Consider the following 19,348-nt stretch of genomic DNA (forward strand, 5'->3'; position numbering starts at 1 on the left):
TAGGGTTTCAATTTAGGGTTAGGGTTTCAAACTAGGGTTTATCATTAGGGTTAGGGTTTCAAACTAGGGTTTTACCTTAGGGTTAGTGTTTCAAACTAGGGTTTAACATTAGGGTTAGGAATTCAAACTAGGGTTTCAAATTAGGGTTAGGGTTACAAACAAGGGGTTTTACATTAGGGTTAGGGTTTCAAACTAGGGTTTTACATTAGGGTTAGGGTTTCAAACTATGGTTTTACATTAGGGTTAGGGTTACAAACTAGGGTTTTACATTAGGGTTAGGGTTTCAAACTAGGGTTTTACCTTAGGGTTAGGGTTTCAAACTAGGGTTTAAATTTAGGGTTAGTGTTTCAAACTAGGGTTTATCATTAGGGTTAGGGTTTCAAACTAGGGTTTTACATTAGGGTTAGGGTTTCAAATTAGGGTTTAACATTAGGGTTAGCGTTTCAAACTAGTGTTTTACATTAGGGTTAATGCTTCAAACTAGGGTTTTACATTAGGGTTAGGGTTTTAAACTATGGTTTCAAATTAGATTTGGGGTTTCAAACTAGGGTTTTACATTAGGGTTAGCGTTTCAAACTAGTGTTTTACATTAGGGTTAGTGCTTCAAACTAGGGTTTTACATTAGGGTTAATGCTTCAAACTATGGTTTTACATTAGGGTTAGGGTTTCAAACTAGGGTTTTACATTAGGGTTAGGGTTTCAAACTAGGGTTTTACATTTGGGTTAGGGTTACAAACTAGGGTTTTACATTAGGGTTAGGGTTTCAAACTAGGGGTTCAAATTAGGCTTAGGGTTTCAAACTAGGGTTTTACATTAGGGTTAGGGTTTCAAACAAGGGTTTTACTTTAGGGTTAGGGTTTCAAACTAGGGTTTAACATTAGGGTTAGGGTTTCAAACTAGGGTTTTACATTAGGGTTAGGGTTACAAACTAGGGTTTAACATTAGGATTAGGGTTTCAAACTAGGGTTTTACATTAGGGTTAAAGTTTCAAACAAGGGTTTTACATTAGGGTTAGGGTTTCAAAACAGTCATTTTACATTTGGGTTAGGGTTGCAAACTAGGGTTTTACATTAGGGTTAGGGTTTCAAACTAGGGTTTTACATTAGGGTTAGGGTTTCAAACTAGGGTTTCAATTTAGGGTTAGGGTTTCAAACTAGGGTTTATCATTAGGGTTAAGGTTTCAAACTAGGGTTTTACATTAGGGTTAGGGTTTCAAACTAGGGCTTATAATTAGGGGTAGGGTTTCAAAATAGTGTTTTACATTAGGGTTAATGCTTCAAACTAGGGTTTTACATTAGGGTTGGGTTTCAAACTAGGGTTTTACATTTGGCTTAGGGTTACAAACAAGGGTTTTACATTAGGGTTAGGGTTTCAAACTAGGGTTTTGCATTAGGGTTAGGGTTTCAAACTAGGGTTTATCATTAGGGTTAGGGTTTCAAACTAGGGTTTTACATTAGGGTTAGGGTTTCAAACTAGGGTTTTGCATTAGGGTTAGGGTTTCAAACTAGGGTTTATCATTAGGGTTAGGGTTTCAAACTAGGGTTTTACATTAGGGTTAGGGTTACAAACTAGGGTTTTACATTACGGTTAGGTTTTCAAACTGGGGTTTTACATTAGGGTAAGAGTTTCAAACTAGGGTTATAATTTAGGGTTAGTGCTTCAAACTAGGGTTTTACATTAGGGTTAGGGTTTCAAACTAGGGTTTAAAATTAGGGTTAGGGTTTCAAACTATGGTTTTACATTAGGGTTAGGGTTACAAACTAGGGTTTTACATTAGGGTTAGGGTTTCAAACTAGGGTTTTACCTTAGGGTTAGTGTTTCAAACTAGGGTTTAAATTTAGGGTTAGGGTTTCAAACTAGGGTTTTACATTAGGGTTAGGGTTTCAAATTAGGGTTTAACATTAGGGTTAGCGTTTCAAACAAGTGTTTTACATTAGGGTTAATGCTTCAAACTAGGGTTTTATATTAGGTTTAGGGTTTTAAACTATGGTTTCAAATTAGATTTGGTGTTTCAAACTAGGGTTTTACATTAGGGTTAGCGTTTCAAACTAGTGTTTTACATTAGGGTTAGTGCTTCAAACTAGGGTTTTACATTAGGGTTAGGGTTTCAAACTAGGGTTTTACATTAGCGTTACGGTTTCAAACTAGGGTTTTACATTAGGGTTAGGGTGACAAACTAGGGTTTTACATTAGGGTTAGGGTTTCAAACTAGGGTTTTACATTAGGGTTAGGGTTTCAAACTAGGTTTTCAATTTAGGGTTAGGGTTTCAAACTAGGGTTTAACATTTGGGTTAGGGTTTCAAACTAGGGTTTTACATTAGGGTTAATGCTTCAAACTAGTGTTTTACATTTGGGTTAGGGTTACAAACTAGGGTTTTACATTAGGGTTAGGGTTTCAAACTAGGGTTTCAAATTAGGCTTAGGGTTTCAAACTAGGGTTTTACATTAGGGTTAGGGTTTCAAACAAGGGTTTTACATTAGGGTTAGGGTTTCAAAACAGTCATTTTACATTAGGGTTAGGGTTACAAACTAGGGTTTTACATTAGGGTTAGGGTTTCAAACTAGGGTTTTACATTAGGGTTAGGGTTTCAAACTAGGGTTTTACATTACGGTTAGGGTTTAAAAACAGGGGTTAAAAATTAGGGTTAGAGTTTCACACTAGGGTTTTACATTAGGGTTAGGTTTTCAAACTAGGGTTTTACATTAGGGTTAGGGTTACAAACTAGGGTTTTACATTAGGGTTAGGGTTTCAAATTAGGGTTTAACATTAGGGTTAGCGTTTCAAACTAGTGTTTTACATTAGGGTTAATGCTTCAAACTAGGGTTTTACATTAGGGTTAGGGTTTTAAACTATGGTTTCAAATTAGATTTGGGGTTTCAAACTAGGGTTTTACATTAGGGTTAGCGTTTCAAACTAGTGTTTTACATTAGGGTTAGTGCTTCAAACTAGGGTTTTACATTAGGGTTAATGCTTCAAACTATGGTTTTACATTAGGGTTAGTGCTTCAAACTAGGGTTTTACATTAGGGTTAATGCTTCAAACTATGGTTTTACATTAGGGTTAGGGTTTCAAACTAGGGTTTTACATTAGGGTTAGGGTTTCAAACTAGGGTTTTACATTTGGGTTAGGGTTACAAACTAGGGTTTTACATTAGGGTTAGGGTTTCAAACTAGGGTTTCAAATTAGGCTTAGGGTTTCAAACTAGGGTTTTACATTAGGGTTAGGGTTTCAAACAAGGGTTTTACTTTAGGGTTAGGGTTTCAAACTAGGGTTTAACATTAGGGTTAGGGTTTCAAACTAGGGTTTTACATTAGGGTTAGGGTTACAAACTAGGGTTTAACATTAGGATTAGGGTTTCAAACTAGGTATTTACATTAGGGTTAAAGTTTCAAACAAGGGTTTTACATTAGGGTTAGGGTTTCAAAACAGTCATTTTACATTAGGGTTAGGGTTGCAAACTAGGGTTTTACATTAGGGTTAGGGTTTCAAACTAGGGTTTTACATTAGGGTTAGGGTTTCAAACAAGGGTTTTACATTAGGGTTAGGGTTTCAAAACAGTCATTTTACATTAGGGTTAGGGTTACAAACTAGGGTTTTACATTAGGGTTAGGGTTTCAAACTAGGGTTTTACATTAGGGTTAGGGTTTCAAACTAGGGTTTCAAATTAGGGTTAGGGTTTCAAACTAGGGTTTTACATTAGGGTTAGGGTTTCAAACTAGGGTTTTACATTAGGGTTAGGGTTTCACACTAAGGTTTTACATTAGGGTTAGGGTTACAAACTAGGGTTTTACATTACGTTTAGGGTTTCAAACTAGGGTTTAACGTTAGGGTTAGGGTTTCAAACTAGGGTTTTACATTAGGGTTAATGCTTCAAACTAGGGTTTTACATTAGGGTTACGCTTTCAAACTAGGGTTTTACATTAGGGTTAGGGTTTCAAACTAGGGTTTCAAATTAGGGTTAGAGTTTCAAACTAGGGTTTTACATTAGGGTTACTGCTTCAAACTAGGGTTTTACATTAGGGTTAGGGTTTCAAACAAGGGTTTTACATTAGGGTTAGGGTTTCAAACTAGGGTTTAACATTAGGGTTAGGGTTCCAAACTAGGGTTTTACATTAGTGTTAAGGTTACAAACTAGGGTTTTACATTACGGTTAGGGTTTCAAACTAGGGTTTCAAATTAGGGTTAGGGTTTCAAACAAGGGTTTCAATTTAGGGTTAGGGTTTTAAACTAGGATTTATCATTAGGGTTAGGGTTTCAAACTAGGGTTTTACATTAGGGTTAGGGTTTCAAACTAGGCTTTCTAATTAGGGTTAGGGTTTTAAACTAGGGTTTTACATTAGGGTTAGGGTTTCAAACTAGGCTTTCTAATTAGGGTTAGGGTTTTAAACTAGGGTTTATCATTAGGGTTAGGGTTTCAAACTAGGGTTATAATTTAGGGATAGTGCTTCAAACTAGGGTTTTACATTAGGGTTAGCGTTTCAAACTAGTGTTTTACATTAGGGTTAGTGCTTCAAACTAGGGTTTTACATTAGGGTTAGGGTTTCAAACTAGGGTTTTACATTAGCGTAAGGGTTTCAAACTAGGGTTTTACATTAGGGTTAGGGTGACAAACTAGGGTTTTACATTAGGGTTAGGGTTTCAAACTAGGGTTTTACATTAGGGTTAGGGTTTCAAACTAGGGTTTCAATTTAGGGTTAGGGTTTCAAACTAGGGTTTAACATTTGGGTTTGGGTTTCGAACTAGGGTTTTACATTAGGGTTAGGGTTTCAAACTAGGGTTTTACATTTGGGTTAGGGTTACAAACTAGGGTTTTACATTAGGGTTAGGGTTTCAAACTAGGGTTTCAAATTAGGGTTAGGGTTTCAAACTAGGGTTTTACATTAGGGTTAGGGTTTCACACTAAGGTTTTACATTAGGGTTAGGGTTACAAACTAGGGTTTTACATTACGGTTAGGGTTTCAAACTAGGGTTTAACGTTAGGGTTAGGGTTTCAAACTAGGGTTTTACATTAGGGTTAATGCTTCAAACTAGGGTTTTAAATTAGGGTTACGCTTTCAAACTAGGGTTTTACATTAGGGTTAGGGTTTCAAACTAGGGTTTCAAATTAGGGTTAGAGTTTCAAACTAGGGTTTTACATTAGGGTTACTGCTTCAAACTAGGGTTTTACATTAGGGTTAGGGTTTCAAACAAGGGTTTTACATTAGGGTTAGGGTTTCAAACTAGGGTTTAACATTAGGGTTAGGGTTCCAAACTAGGGTTTTACATTAGTGTTAAGGTTACAAACTAGGGTTTTACATTACGGTTAGGGTTTCAAACTAGGGTTTCAAATTAGGGTTAGGGTTTCAAACTAGGGTTTCAATTTAGGGTTAGGGTTTTAAACTAGGGTTTTACATTAGGGTTAGGGTTGCAAACTAGGGTTTTACATTAGGGTTAGGGTTTCAAACTAGGGTTTTACATTAGGGTTAGGGTTTCAAACAGTCATTTTACATTAGGGTTAGGGTTACAAACTAGGGTTTTACATTAGGGTTAGGGTTTCAAACTAGGGTTTTACATTAGGGTTAGGGTTTCAAACTAGGGTTTCAAATTAGGGTTAGGGTTTCAAACTAGGGTTTTACATTAGGGTTAGGGTTTCAAACTAGGGTTTTACATTAGGGTTAGGGTTTCACACTAAGGTTTTACATTTGGGTTAGGGTTACAAACTAGGGTTTTACATTAGGTTTGGGGTTTCAAACTAGGGTTTTACATTAGGATTAGGGTTACAAACTAGGGTTTTACATTAGGGTTAGGGTTTCAAACTAGGGTTTTACATTAGGGTTAGGGTTACAAACTAGGGTTTTACATTAGGGTTAGGGTTTCAAACTAGGGTTTTACCTTAGGGTTAGGGTTTCAAACTAGGGTTTAAATTTAGGGTTAGGGTTTCAAACTAGGGTTTCAAATTAGGTTTGGGGTTTCAAACTAGGGTTTTACATTAGGGTTAGGGTTTCAACCTAGGGTTTTACATTAGGGTTAGGGTTTCAAAATAGGGTTTTACATTAGGGTTAGGGTTTCAAAATAGGGTTTAACATTAGGGTTAGGGTTTCAAACTAGGGTTTCAAATTAGGGTTAGGGTTGCAAACTAGGGTTTTACATTAGCGCTAGGGTTTCAAACTCGGGTTTCAAATTAGGGGTAGGGTTTCAAACTAGGGTTTTACATTACGGTTAGGGTTTTAAACTAGGGTTTAAAGTTAGGGTTAGGGTTTCAAACTAGGGTTTTACATTAGGTTTAGGGTTTCAAACTAGGGTTTCAAATTAGGGTTAGGGTTTCAAACTAGGGTTTTACATTAGGGTTAGGGTTTCAAACTAGGGTTTTACATTAGGGTTAGGGTTTCACACTAAGGTTTTACATTAGGGTAAGGGTTTCAAACTAGGGTTTCAAATTAGGGTTAGGGTTTCAAACTAGGGTTTTACATTAGGGTTAGGGTTTCAAACTAGGGTTTTACATTAGGGTTAGGGTTTCAAACAAGGGTTTTACATTAGGGTTAGGGTTTCAAACTAGGGTTTCAAATTAGGGTTAGGGTTTCAAACTAGGGTTTTACATTAGGGTTAGGGTTTCACACTAAGGTTTTACATTAGGGTTAATGCTTCAAACTAGGGTTTTACATTAGGGTTACGCTTTCAAACTAGGGTTTTACATTAGGGTTAGGGTTTCAAACTAGGGTTTCAAATTAGGGTTAGAGTTTCAAACTAGGGTTTTACATTAGGGTTACTGCTTCAAACTAGGGTTTTACATTAGGGTTAGGGTTTCAAACAAGGGTTTTACATTAGGGTTAGGGTTTCAAACTAGGGTTTAACATTAGGGTTAGGGTTTCAAACTAGGGTTTTACATTAGGGTTAATGCTTCAAACTAGGGTTTTACATTAGGGTTACGCTTTCAAACTAGGGTTTTACATTAGGGTTAGGGTTTCAAACTAGGGTTTCAAATTAGGGTTAGAGTTTCAAACTAGGGTTTTACATTAGGGTTACTGCTTCAAACTAGGGTTTTACATTAGGGTTAGGGTTTCAAACAAGGGTTTTACATTAGGGTTAGGGTTTCAAACTAGGGTTTAACATTAGGGTTAGGGTTCCAAACTAGGGTTTTACATTAGTGTTAAGGTTACAAACTAGGGTTTTACATTACGGTTAGGGTTTCAAACTAGGGTTTCAAATTAGGGTTAGGGTTTCAAACTAGGGTTTCAATTTAGGGTTAGGGTTTTAAACTAGGGTTTATCATTAGGGTTAGGGTTTCAAACTAGGATTTTACATTAAGGTTAGGGTTTCAAACTAGGGTTTCTAATTAGGGTTAGGGTTTCAAACTAGGGTTTTATATTAGGGTTAGGGTTTCAAACTAGGGTTTCAAATTAGGGTTAGGGTTTCAAACAAGGGTTTCAAATTAGGGTTTGGGTTTCAAATTGAGGTTTTACATTAGGATTAGGGTTACAAACTAGGGTTTTACATTAGGGTTAGGGTTTCAAACTATGGTTTCAAATTAGGTTTGGGGTTTCAAACTAGGGTTTTACATTAGGGTTAGGGTTTCAACCTAGGGTTTTACATTAGGGTTAGGGTTTCAAAATAGGGTTTTACATTAGGGTTAGGGTTTCAAAATAGGGTTTAACATTAGGGTTAGGGTTTCAAACTAGGGTTTCAAATTAGGGTTAGGGTTGCAAACTAGGGTTTTACATTAGCGCTAGGGTTTCAAACTCGGGTTTCAAATTAGGGGTAGGGTTTCAAACTAGGGTTTTACATTACGGTTAGGGTTTCAAACTAGGGTTTAAAGTTAGGGTTAGGGTTTCAAACTAGGGTTTTACATTAGGTTTAGGGTTTCAAACTAGGGTTTCAAATTAGGGTTAGGGTTTCAAACTAGGGTTTTACATTAGGGTTAGGGTTTCAAACTAGGGTTTTACATTAGGGTTAGGGTTTCACACTAAGGTTTTACATTAGGGTAAGGGTTACAAACTAGGGTTTTACATTAGTGTTAGGGTTTCAAACTGGGGTTTCAATTTAGTGTTAGGGTTTCAAACTAGGGTTTAACATTAGGGTTAATGCTTCAAACTAGGGTTTTACATTAGGGTTAGCGTTTCAAACTAGTGTTTTACATTAGGGTTAGTGCTTCAAACTATGGTTTTACAATAGGGTTAGGGTTTCAAACTAGGGTTTTACATTAGGGTTAGGGTTTCAAACTAGGGTTTTACATTAGGGTTAGGGTTTCAAACTAGGGTTTCAATTTAGGGTTAGGGTTTCAAACTAGGGTTTTACATTAGGGTTACGCTTTCAAACTAGGGTTTTACATTAGGGTTAGGGTTTCAAACTAGGGTTTCAAATTAGGGTTAGAGTTTCAAACTAGGGTTTTACATTAGGGTTACTGCTTCAAACTAGGGTTTTACATTAGGGTTAGGGTTTCAAACAAGGGTTTTACATTAGGGTTAGGGTTTCAAACTAGGGTTTAACATTAGGGTTAGGGTTCCAAACTAGGGTTTTACATTAGTGTTAAGGTTACAAACTAGGGTTTTACATTACGGTTAGGGTTTCAAACTAGGGTTTCAAATTAGGGTTAGGGTTTCAAACTAGGGTTTCAATTTAGGGTTAGGGTTTTAAACTAGGGTTTATCATTAGGGTTAGGGTTTCAAACTAGGGTTTTACATTAAGGTTAGGGTTTCAAACTAGGGTTTCTAATTAGGGTTAGGGTTTCAAACTAGGGTTTTATATTAGGGTTAGGGTTTCAAACTAGGGTTTCAAATTAGGGTTAGGGTTTCAAACAAGGGTTTCAAATTAGGGTTTGGGTTTCAAATTGAGGTTTTACATTAGGATTAGGGTTACAAACTAGGGTTTTACATTAGGGTTAGGGTTTCAAACTATGGTTTCAAATTAGGTTTGGGGTTTCAAACTAGGGTTTTACATTAGGGTTAGGGTTTCAACCTAGGGTTTTACATTAGGGTTAGGGTTTCAAAATAGGGTTTTACATTAGGGTTAGGGTTTCAAAATAGGGTTTAACATTAGGGTTAGGGTTTCAAACTAGGGTTTCAAATTAGGGTTAGGGTTGCAAACTAGGGTTTTACATTAGCGCTAGGGTTTCAAACTCGGGTTTCAAATTAGGGGTAGGGTTTCAAACTAGGGTTTTACATTACGGTTAGGGTTTCAAACTAGGGTTTAAAGTTAGGGTTAGGGTTTCAAACTAGGGTTTTACATTAGGTTTAGGGTTTCAAACTAGGGTTTCAAATTAGGGTTAGGGTTTCAAACTAGGGTTTTACATTAGGGTTAGGGTTTCAAACTAGGGTTTTACATTAGGGTTAGGGTTTCACACTAAGGTTTTACATTAGGGTAAGGGTTACAAACTAGGGTTTTACATTAGTGTTAGGGTTTCAAACTGGGGTTTCAATTTAGTGTTAGGGTTTCAAACTAGGGTTTAACATTAGGGTTAATGCTTCAAACTAGGGTTTTACATTAGGGTTAGCGTTTCAAACTAGTGTTTTACATTAGGGTTAGTGCTTCAAACTATGGTTTTACAATAGGGTTAGGGTTTCAAACTAGGGTTTTACATTAGGGTTAGGGTTTCAAACTAGGGTTTTACATTAGGGTTAGGGTTTCAAACTAGGGTTTCAATTTAGGGTTAGGGTTTCAAACTAGGGTTTATCATTAGGGTTAGGGTTTCAAACTAGGGTTTTACCTTAGGGTTAGTGTTTCAAACTAGGGTTTAACATTAGGGTTAGGAATTCAAACTAGGGTTTCAAATTAGGGTTAGGGTTACAAACAAGGGGTTTTACATTAGGGTTAGGGTTTCAAACTAGGGTTTTACATTAGGGTTAGGGTTTCAAACTCGGGTTTAAAATTAGGGTTAGGGTTTCAAACAAGGGTTTTACATTAGGGTTAGGGTTTCAAACTAGGGTTTTACATTAGGGTTAGGGTTTCAAACTAGGGTTTTACATTAGAGTTAGGGTTACAAACTAGGGTTTTACATTAGGGTTAGGGTTTCAAACTAGGGTTTTACATTAGGGTTAGGGTTTCAAACTATGGTTTTACATTAGGGTTAGGGTTACAAACTAGGGTTTTACATTAGGGTTAGGGTTTCAAACTAGGGTTTTACCTTAGGGTTAGGGTTTCAAACTAGGGTTTAAATTTAGGGTTAGTGTTTCAAACTAGGGTTTATCATTAGGGTTAGGGTTTCAAACTAGGGTTTTACATTAGGGTTAGGGTTTCAAATTAGGGTTTAACATTAGGGTTAGCGTTTCAAACTAGTGTTTTACATTAGGGTTAATGCTTCAAACTAGGGTTTTACATTAGGGTTAGGGTTTTAAACTATGGTTTCAAATTAGATTTGGGGTTTCAAACTAGGGTTTTACATTAGGGTTAGCGTTTCAAACTAGTGTTTTACATTAGGGTTAGTGCTTCAAACTAGGGTTTTACATTAGGGTTAATGCTTCAAACTATGGTTTTACATTAGGGTTAGGGTTTCAAACTAGGGTTTTACATTAGGGTTAGGGTTTCAAACTAGGGTTTTACATTTGGGTTAGGGTTACAAACTAGGGTTTTACATTAGGGTTAGGGTTTCAAACTAGGGGTTCAAATTAGGCTTAGGGTTTCAAACTAGGGTTTTACATTAGGTTTAGGGTTTCAAACAAGGGTTTTACTTTAGGGTTAGGGTTTCAAACTAGGGTTTAACATTAGGGTTAGGGTTTCAAACTAGGGTTTTACATTAGGGTTAGGGTTACAAACTAGGGTTTAACATTAGGATTAGGGTTTCAAACTAGGGTTTTACATTAGGGTTAAAGTTTCAAACAAGGGTTTTACATTAGGGTTAGGGTTTCAAAACAGTCATTTTACATTAGGGTTAGGGTTGCAAACTAGGGTTTTACATTAGGGTTAGGGTTTCAAACTAGGGTTTTACATTAGGGTTAGGGTTTCAAACTAGGGTTTCAAATTAGGCTTAGGGTTTCAAACTAGGGTTTTACATTAGGGTTAGGGTTTCAAACAAGGGTTTTACATTAGGGTTAGGGTTTCAAAACAGTCATTTTACATTAGGGTTAGGATTACAAACTAGGGTTTTACATTAGGGTTAGGGTTTCAAACTAGGGTTTTACATTAGGGTTATGGTTTCAAACTATTGTTTTACATTAGGTTTAGGGTTTCAAACTAGGGTTTTACATTAGGGTTAGGGTTTAAAAACAGGGGTTAAAAATCAGGGTTAGGGTTTCACACTAGGGTTTTACATTAGGGTTAGGTTTTCAAACTAGGGTTTTACATTAGGGTTAGGGTTTCAAAACAGTCATTTTACATTAGGGTTAGGGTTACAAACTAGGGTTTTACATTAGGGTTAGGGTTTCAAACTAGGGTTTTACATTAGGGTTAGGGTTTCAAACTAGGGTTTCAAATAAGGCTTAGGGTTTCAAACTAGGGTTTTACCATAGGGTTAGGGTTTCAAACAAGGGTTTTACATTAGGGTAAGTGTTTCAAAACAGGGGTTAAAAATTAGGGTTAGGGTTTCACACTAGGGTTTTACATTAGGGTTAGGTTTTTCAAACTAGGCTTTTACATTAGGGTTAGGGTTTCAAACAAGGGTTTTACATTAGGGTTAGGGTTTCAAAACAGTCATTTTACATTAGGGTTAGGGTTACAAACTAGGGTTTTACATTAGGGTTAGGGTTTCAAACTAGGGTTTTACATTAGGGTTAGGGTTTCAAACTAGGGTTTCAATTTAGGGTTAGGGTTTCAAACTAGGGTTTATCATTAGGGTTAAGGTTTCAAACTAGGGTTTTACATTAGGGTTAGGGTTTCAAACAAGGGCTTATAATTAGGGTTAGGGTTTCAAACTAGTGTTTTACATTAGGGTTAATGCTTCAAACTAGGGTTTTACATTAGGGTTGGGTTTCAAACTAGGGTTTTACATTTGGCTTAGGGTTACAAACAAGGGTTTTACATTAGGGTTAGGGTTTCAAACTAGGGTTTTGCATTAGGGTTAGGGTTTCAAACTAGGGTTTTACATTACGGTTAGGTTTTCAAACTGGGGTTTTACATTAGGGTAAGAGTTTCAAACTAGTGTTTTACATTAGGGTTAATGCTTCAAACTAGGGTTTTATATTAGGTTTAGGGTTTTAAACTATGGTTTCAAATTAGATTTGGTGTTTCAAACTAGGGTTTTACATTAGGGTTAGCGTTTCAAACTAGTGTTTTACATTAGGGTTAGTGCTTCAAACTAGGGTTTTACATTAGGGTTAGGGTTTCAAACTAGGGTTTTACATTAGCGTTACGGTTTCAAACTAGGGTTTTACATTAGGGTTAGGGTGACAAACTAGGGTTTTACATTAGGGTTAGGGTTTCAAACTAGGGTTTTACATTAGGGTTAGTGTTTCAAACTAGGTTTTCAATTTAGGGTTAGGGTTTCAAACTAGGGTTTAACATTTGGGTTAGGGTTTCAAACTAGGGTTTTACATTAGGGTTAATGCTTCAAACTAGTGTTTTACATTTGGGTTAGGGTTACAAACTAGGGTTTTACATTAGGGTTAGGGTTTCAAACTAGGGTTTCAAATTAGGCTTAGGGTTTCAAACTAGGGTTTTACATTAGGGTTAGGGTTTCAAACAAGGGTTTTACATTAGGGTTAGGGTTTCAAAACAGTCATTTTACATTAGGGTTAGGGTTACAAACTAGGGTTTTACATTAGGGTTAGGGTTTCAAACTAGGGTTTTACATTAGGGTTAGGGTTTCAAACTAGGGTTTTACATTAGGGTTAGGGTTTAAAAACAGGGGTTAAAAATTAGGGTTAGAGTTTCACACTAGGGTTTTACATTAGGGTTAGGTTTTCAAACTAGGGTTTTACATTAGGGTTAGGGTTACAAACTAGGGTTTAACATTATGATTAGGGTTTAAAACTAGGGTTTTACATTAGGGTTAGGGTTTTAAACAAGGGTTTTACATTAGGGTTAGGGTTTCAAAACAGTCATTTTACATTAGGGTTAGGGTTACAAACTAGGGTTTTACATTAGGGTTAGGGTTTCAAACTAGGGTTTTACATTAGGGTTAGGGTTTCAAACTAGGGTTTTACATTAGGGTTAGGGTTTCAAACTAGGCTTTCTAATTAGGGTTAGGGTTTTAAACTAGGGTTTTACATTAGGGTTAGGGTTTCAAACTAGGCTTTCTAATTAGGGTTAGGGTTTTAAACTAGGGTTTATCATTAGGGTTAGGGTTTCAAACTAGGGTTATAATTTAGGGATAGTGCTTCAAACTAGGGTTTTACATTAGGGTTAGTGTTTCAAACTAGTGTTTTACATTAGGGTTAGTGCTTCAAACTAGGGTTTTACATTAGGGTTAGGGTTTCAAACTAGGGTTTTACATTAGCGTAAGGGTTTCAAACTAGGGTTTTACATTAGGGTTAGGGTGACAAACTAGGGTTTTACATTAGGGTTAGGGTTTCAAACTAGGGTTTTACATTAGGGTTAGGGTTTCAAACTAGGGTTTCAATTTAGGGTTAGGGTTTCAAACTAGGGTTTAACATTTGGGTTTGGGTTTCGAACTAGGGTTTTACATTAGGGTTAATGCTTCAAACTAGGGTTTTACATTAGGGTTAGGGTTTCAAACTAGGGTTTTACATTAGGGTTAGGGTTTCAAACTAGGGTTTTACATTTGGGTTAGGGTTTCAAACTATGGTTTTACATTAGGGTTAGGGTTACAAACTAGGGTTTTACATTAGGGTTAGGGTTTCAAACTAGGGTTTTACCTTAGGGTTAGGGTTTCAAACTAGGGTTTAAATTTAGGGTTAGTGTTTCAAACTAGGGTTTATCATTAGGGTTAGGGTTTCAAACTAGGGTTTTACATTAGGGTTAGGGTTTCAAATTAGGGTTTAACATTAGGGTTAGCGTTTCAAACTAGTGTTTTACATTAGGGTTAATGCTTCAAACTAGGGTTTTACATTAGGGTTAGGGTTTTAAACTATGGTTTCAAATTAGATTTGGGGTTTCAAACTAGGGTTTTACATTAGGGTTAGCGTTTCAAACTAGTGTTTTACATTAGGGTTAGTGCTTCAAACTAGGGTTTTACATTAGGGTTAATGCTTCAAACTATGGTTTTACATTAGGGTTAGGGTTTCAAACTAGGGTTTTACATTAGGGTTAGGGTTTCAAACTAGGGTTTTACATTTGGGTTAGGGTTACAAACTAGGGTTTTACATTAGGGTTAGGGTTTCAAACTAGGGGTTCAAATTAGGCTTAGGGTTTCAAACTAGGGTTTTACATTAGGGTTAGGGTTTCAAACAAGGGTTTTACTTTAGGGTTAGGGTTTCAAACTAGGGTTTAACATTAGGGTTAGGGTTTCAATCTAGGGTTTTACATTAGGGTTAGGGTTACAAACTAGGGTTTAACATTAGGATTAGGGTTTCAAACTAGGGTTTTACATTAGGGTTAAAGTTTCAAACAAGGGTTTTACATTAGGGTTAGGGTTTCAAAACAGTCATTTTACATTAGGGTTAGGGTTGCAAACTAGGGTTTTACATTAGGGTTAGGGTTTCAAACTAGGGTTTTACATTAGGGTTAGGGTTTCAAACTAGGGTTTCAAATTAGGCTTAGGGTTTCAAACTAGGGTTTTACATTAGGGTTAGGGTTTCAAACAAGGGTTTTACATTAGGGTTAGGGTTTCAAAACAGTCATTTTACATTAGGGTTAGGATTACAAACTAGGGTTTTACATTAGGGTTAGGGTTTCAAACTAGGGTTTTACATTAGGGTTATGGTTTCAAACTATTGTTTTACATTAGGTTTAGGGTTTCAAACTAGGGTTTTACATTAGGGTTAGGGTTTAAAAACAGGGGTTAAAAATCAGGGTTAGGGTTTCACACTAGGGTTTTACATTAGGGTTAGGTTTTCAAACTAGGGTTTTACATTAGGGTTAGGGTTTCAAAACAGTCATTTTACATTAGGGTTAGGGTTACAAACTAGGGTTTTACATTAGGGTTAGGGTTTCAAACTAGGGTTTTACATTAGGGTTAGGGTTTCAAACTAGGGTTTCAAATAAGGCTTAGGGTTTCAAACTAGGGTTTTACCATAGGGTTAGGGTTTCAAACAAGGGTTTTACATTAGGGTAAGTGTTTCAAAACAGGGGTTAAAAATTAGGGTTAGGGTTTCACACTAGGGTTTTACATTAGGGTTAGGGTTTTCAAACTAGGCTTTTACATTAGGGTTAGGGTTTCAAACAAGGGTTTTACATTAGGGTTAGGGTTTCAAAACAGTCATTTTACATTAGGGTTAGGGTTACAAACTAGGGTTTTACATTAAGGTTAGGGTTTCAAACTAGGGTTTTACATTAGGGTTAGGGTTTCAAACTAGGGTTTCAATTTAGGGTTAGGGTTTCAAACTAGGGTTTAACATTAGGGTTAGGGTTTCAATCTAGGGTTTTACATTAGGGTTAGGGTTACAAACTAGGGTTTAACATTAGGATTAGGGTTTCAAACTAGGGTTTTACATTAGGGTTAAAGTTTCAAACAAGGGTTTTACATTAGGGTTAGGGTTTCAAAACAGTCATTTTACATTAGGGTTAGGGTTGCAAACTAGGGTTTTACATTAGGGTTAGGGTTTCAAACTAGGGTTTTACATTAGGGTTAGGGTTTCAAACTAGGGTTTCAAATTAGGCTTAGGGTTTCAAACTAGGGTTTTACATTAGGGTTAGGGTTTCAAACAAGGGTTTTACATTAGGGTTAGGGTTTCAAAACAGTCATTTTACATTAGGGTTAGGATTACAAACTAGGGTTTTACATTAGGGTTAGGGTTTCAAACTAGGGTTTTACATTAGGGTTATGGTTTCAAACTATTGTTTTACATTAGGTTTAGGGTTTCAAACTAGGGTTTTACATTAGGGTTAGGGTTTAAAAACAGGGGTTAAAAATCAGGGTTAGGGTTTCACACTAGGGTTTTACATTAGGGTTAGGTTTTCAAACTAGGGTTTTACATTAGGGTTAGGGTTTCAAAACAGTCATTTTACATTAGGGTTAGGGTTACAAACTAGGGTTTTACATTAGGGTTAGGGTTTCAAACTAGGGTTTTACATTAGGGTTAGGGTTTCAAACTAGGGTTTCAAATAAGGCTTAGGGTTTCAAACTAGGGTTTTACCATAGGGTTAGGGTTTCAAACAAGGGTTTTACATTAGGGTAAGTGTTTCAAAACAGGGGTTAAAAATTAGGGTTAGGGTTTCACACTAGGGTTTTACATTAGGGTTAGGTTTTTCAAACTAGGCTTTTACATTAGGGTTAGGGTTTCAAACAAGGGTTTTACATTAGGGTTAGGGTTTAAAAACAGTCATTTTACATTAGGGTTAGGGTTACAAACTAGGGTTTTACATTAGGGTTAGGGTTTCAAACTAGGGTTTTACATTAGGGTTAGGGTTTCAAACTAGGGTTTCAATTTAGGGTTAGGGTTTCAAACTAGGGTTTATCATTAGGGTTAAGGTTTCAAACTAGGGTTTTACATTAGGGTTAGGGTTTCAAACTAGGGCTTATAATTAGGGTTAGGGTTTCAAACTAGTGTTTTACATTAGGGTTAATGCTTCAAACTAGGGTTTTACATTAGGGTTGGGTTTCAAACTAGGGTTTTACATTTGGCTTAGGGTTACAAACAAGGGTTTTACATTAGGGTTAGGGTTTCAAACTAGGGTTTTGCATTAGGGTTAGGGTTTCAAACTAGGGTTTTACATTACGGTAAGTTTTCAAACTGGGGTTTTACATTAGGGTAAGAGTTTCAAACTAGTGTTTTACATTAGGGTTAATGCTTCAAACTAGGGTTTTATATTAGGTTTAGGGTTTTAAACTATGGTTTCAAATTAGATTTGGTGTTTCAAACTAGGGTTTTACATTAGGGTTAGCGTTTCAAACTAGTGTTTTACATTAGGGTTAGTGCTTCAAACTAGGGTTTTACATTAGGGTTAGGGTTTCAAACTAGGGTTTTACATTAGCGTTACGGTTTCAAACTAGGGTTTTACATTAGGGTTAGGGTGACAAACTAGGGTTTTACATTAGGGTTAGGGTTTCAAACTAGGGTTTTACATTAGGGTTAGTGTTTCAAACTAGGTTTTCAATTTAGGGTTAGGGTTTCAAACTAGGGTTTAACATTTGGGTTAGGGTTTCAAACTAGGGTTTTACATTAGGGTTAATGCTTCAAACTAGTGTTTTACATTTGGGTTAGGGTTACAAACTAGGGTTTTACATTAGGGTTAGGGTTTCAAACTAGGGTTTCAAATTAGGCTTAGGGTTTCAAACTAGGGTTTTACATTAGGGTTAGGGTTTCAAACAAGGGTTTTACATTAGGGTTAGGGTTTCAAAACAGTCATTTTACATTAGGGTTAGGGTTACAAACTAGGGTTTTACATTAGGGTTAGGGTTTCAAACTAGGGTTTTACATTAGGGTTAGGGTTTCAAACTAGGGTTTTACATTAGGGTTAGGGTTTAAAAACAGGGGTTAAAAATTAGGGTTAGAGTTTCACACTAGGGTTTTACATTAGGGTTAGGTTTTCAAACTAGGGTTTTACATTAGGGTTAGGGTTACAAACTAGGGTTTAACATTATGATTAGGGTTTAAAACTAGGGTTTTACATTAGGGTTAGGGTTTTAAACAAGGGTTTTACATTAGGGTTAGGGTTTCAAAACAGTCATTTTACATTAGGGTTAGGGTTACAAACTAGGGTTTTACATTAGGGTTAGGGTTTCAAACTAGGGTTTTACATTAGGGTTAGGGTTTCAAACTAGGGTTTTACATTAGGGTTAGGGTTTCAAACTAGGCTTTCTAATTAGGGTTAGGGTTTTAAACTAGGGTTTTACATTAGGGTTAGGGTTTCAAACTAGGCTTTCTAATTAGGGTTAGGGTTTTAAACTAGGGTTTATCATTAGGGTTAGGGTTTCAAACTAGGGTTATAATTTAGGGATAGTGCTTCAAACTAGGGTTTTACATTAGGGTTAGCGTTTCAAACTAGTGTTTTACATTAGGGTTAGTGCTTCAAACTAGGGTTTTACATTAGGGTTAGGGTTTCAAACTAGGGTTTTACATTAGCGTAAGGGTTTGAAACTAGGGTTTTACATTAGGGTTAGGGTGACAAACTAGGGTTTTACATTAGGGTTAGGGTTTCAAACTAGGGTTTTACATTAGGGTTAGGGTTTCAAACTAGGGTTTCAATTTAGGGTTAGGGTTTCAAACTAGGGTTTAACATTTGGGTTTGGGTTTCGAACTAGGGTTTTACATTAGGGTTAATGCTTCAAACTAGGGTTTTACATTAGGGTTAGGGTTTCAAACTAGGGTTTTACATTAGGGTTAGGGTTTCAAACTAGGGTTTTACATTTGGGTTAGGGTTACAAACTAGGGTTTTACATTAGGGTTAGGGTTTCAAACTAGGGTTTCAAATTAGGCTTAGGGTTTCAAACTAGGGTTTTACATTAGGGTTAGGGTTTCAAACAAGGGTTTTACATTAGGGTTAGGGTTTCAAACTAGGGTTTAACATTAGGGTTAGGGTTTCAAACTAGGGTTTTACATTAGGGTTAGGGTTACAAACTAGGCTTTAACATTAGGGTTAGGGTTTCAAACTAGGGTTTTACATTAGGGTTAGGGTTTCAAACAAGGGTTTTACATTAGGGTTAGGGTTTCAAACTAGGGTTTCAAATTAGGGTTAGGGTTTCAAACTAGGGTTTTACATTAGGGTTAGGTTTTCACACTAAGGTTTTACATTAGGGTTAGGGTTACAAACTAGGGTTTTACATTACGGTTAGGGTTTCAAACTAGGGTTTAACGTTAGGGTTAGGGTTTCAAACTAGGGTTTTACATGAGGTTTAATGCTTCAAACTAGGGTTTTACATTAGGGTTAGGGTTTCAAACTAGGGTTTCAAATTAGGGTTAGAGTTTCAAACTAGGGTTTTACATTAGGGTTACTGCTTCAAACTAGGGTTTTACATTAGGGTTAGGGTTTCAAACAAGGGTTTTACATTAGGGTTAGGGTTTCAAACTAGGGTTTAACATTAGGGTTAGGGTTCCAAACTAGGGTTTTACATTAGTGTTAAGGTTACAAACTAGGGTTTTACATTACGGTTAGGGTTTCAAACTAGGGTTTCAAATTAGGGTTAGGGTTTCAAACTAGGGTTTCAATTTAGGGTTAGGGTTTTAAACTAGGGTTTATCATTAGGGTTAGGGTTTCAAACTAGGGTTTTACATTAGGGTTAGGGTTTCAAACTAGGCTTTCTAATTAGGGTTAGGGTTTTAAACTAGGGTTTATCATTAGGGTTAGGGTTTCAAACTAGGGTTTTACATTAAGGTTAGGGTTTCAAACTAGGGTTTCTAATTAGGGTTAGGGTTTCAAACTAGGGTTTTATATTAGGGTTAG

The sequence above is a fragment of the Vanacampus margaritifer genome, chromosome 17 (assembly GCF_051991255.1).
Source record: "Vanacampus margaritifer isolate UIUO_Vmar chromosome 17, RoL_Vmar_1.0, whole genome shotgun sequence".
Classification (NCBI taxonomy): Eukaryota; Metazoa; Chordata; class Actinopteri; order Syngnathiformes; family Syngnathidae; genus Vanacampus; species Vanacampus margaritifer.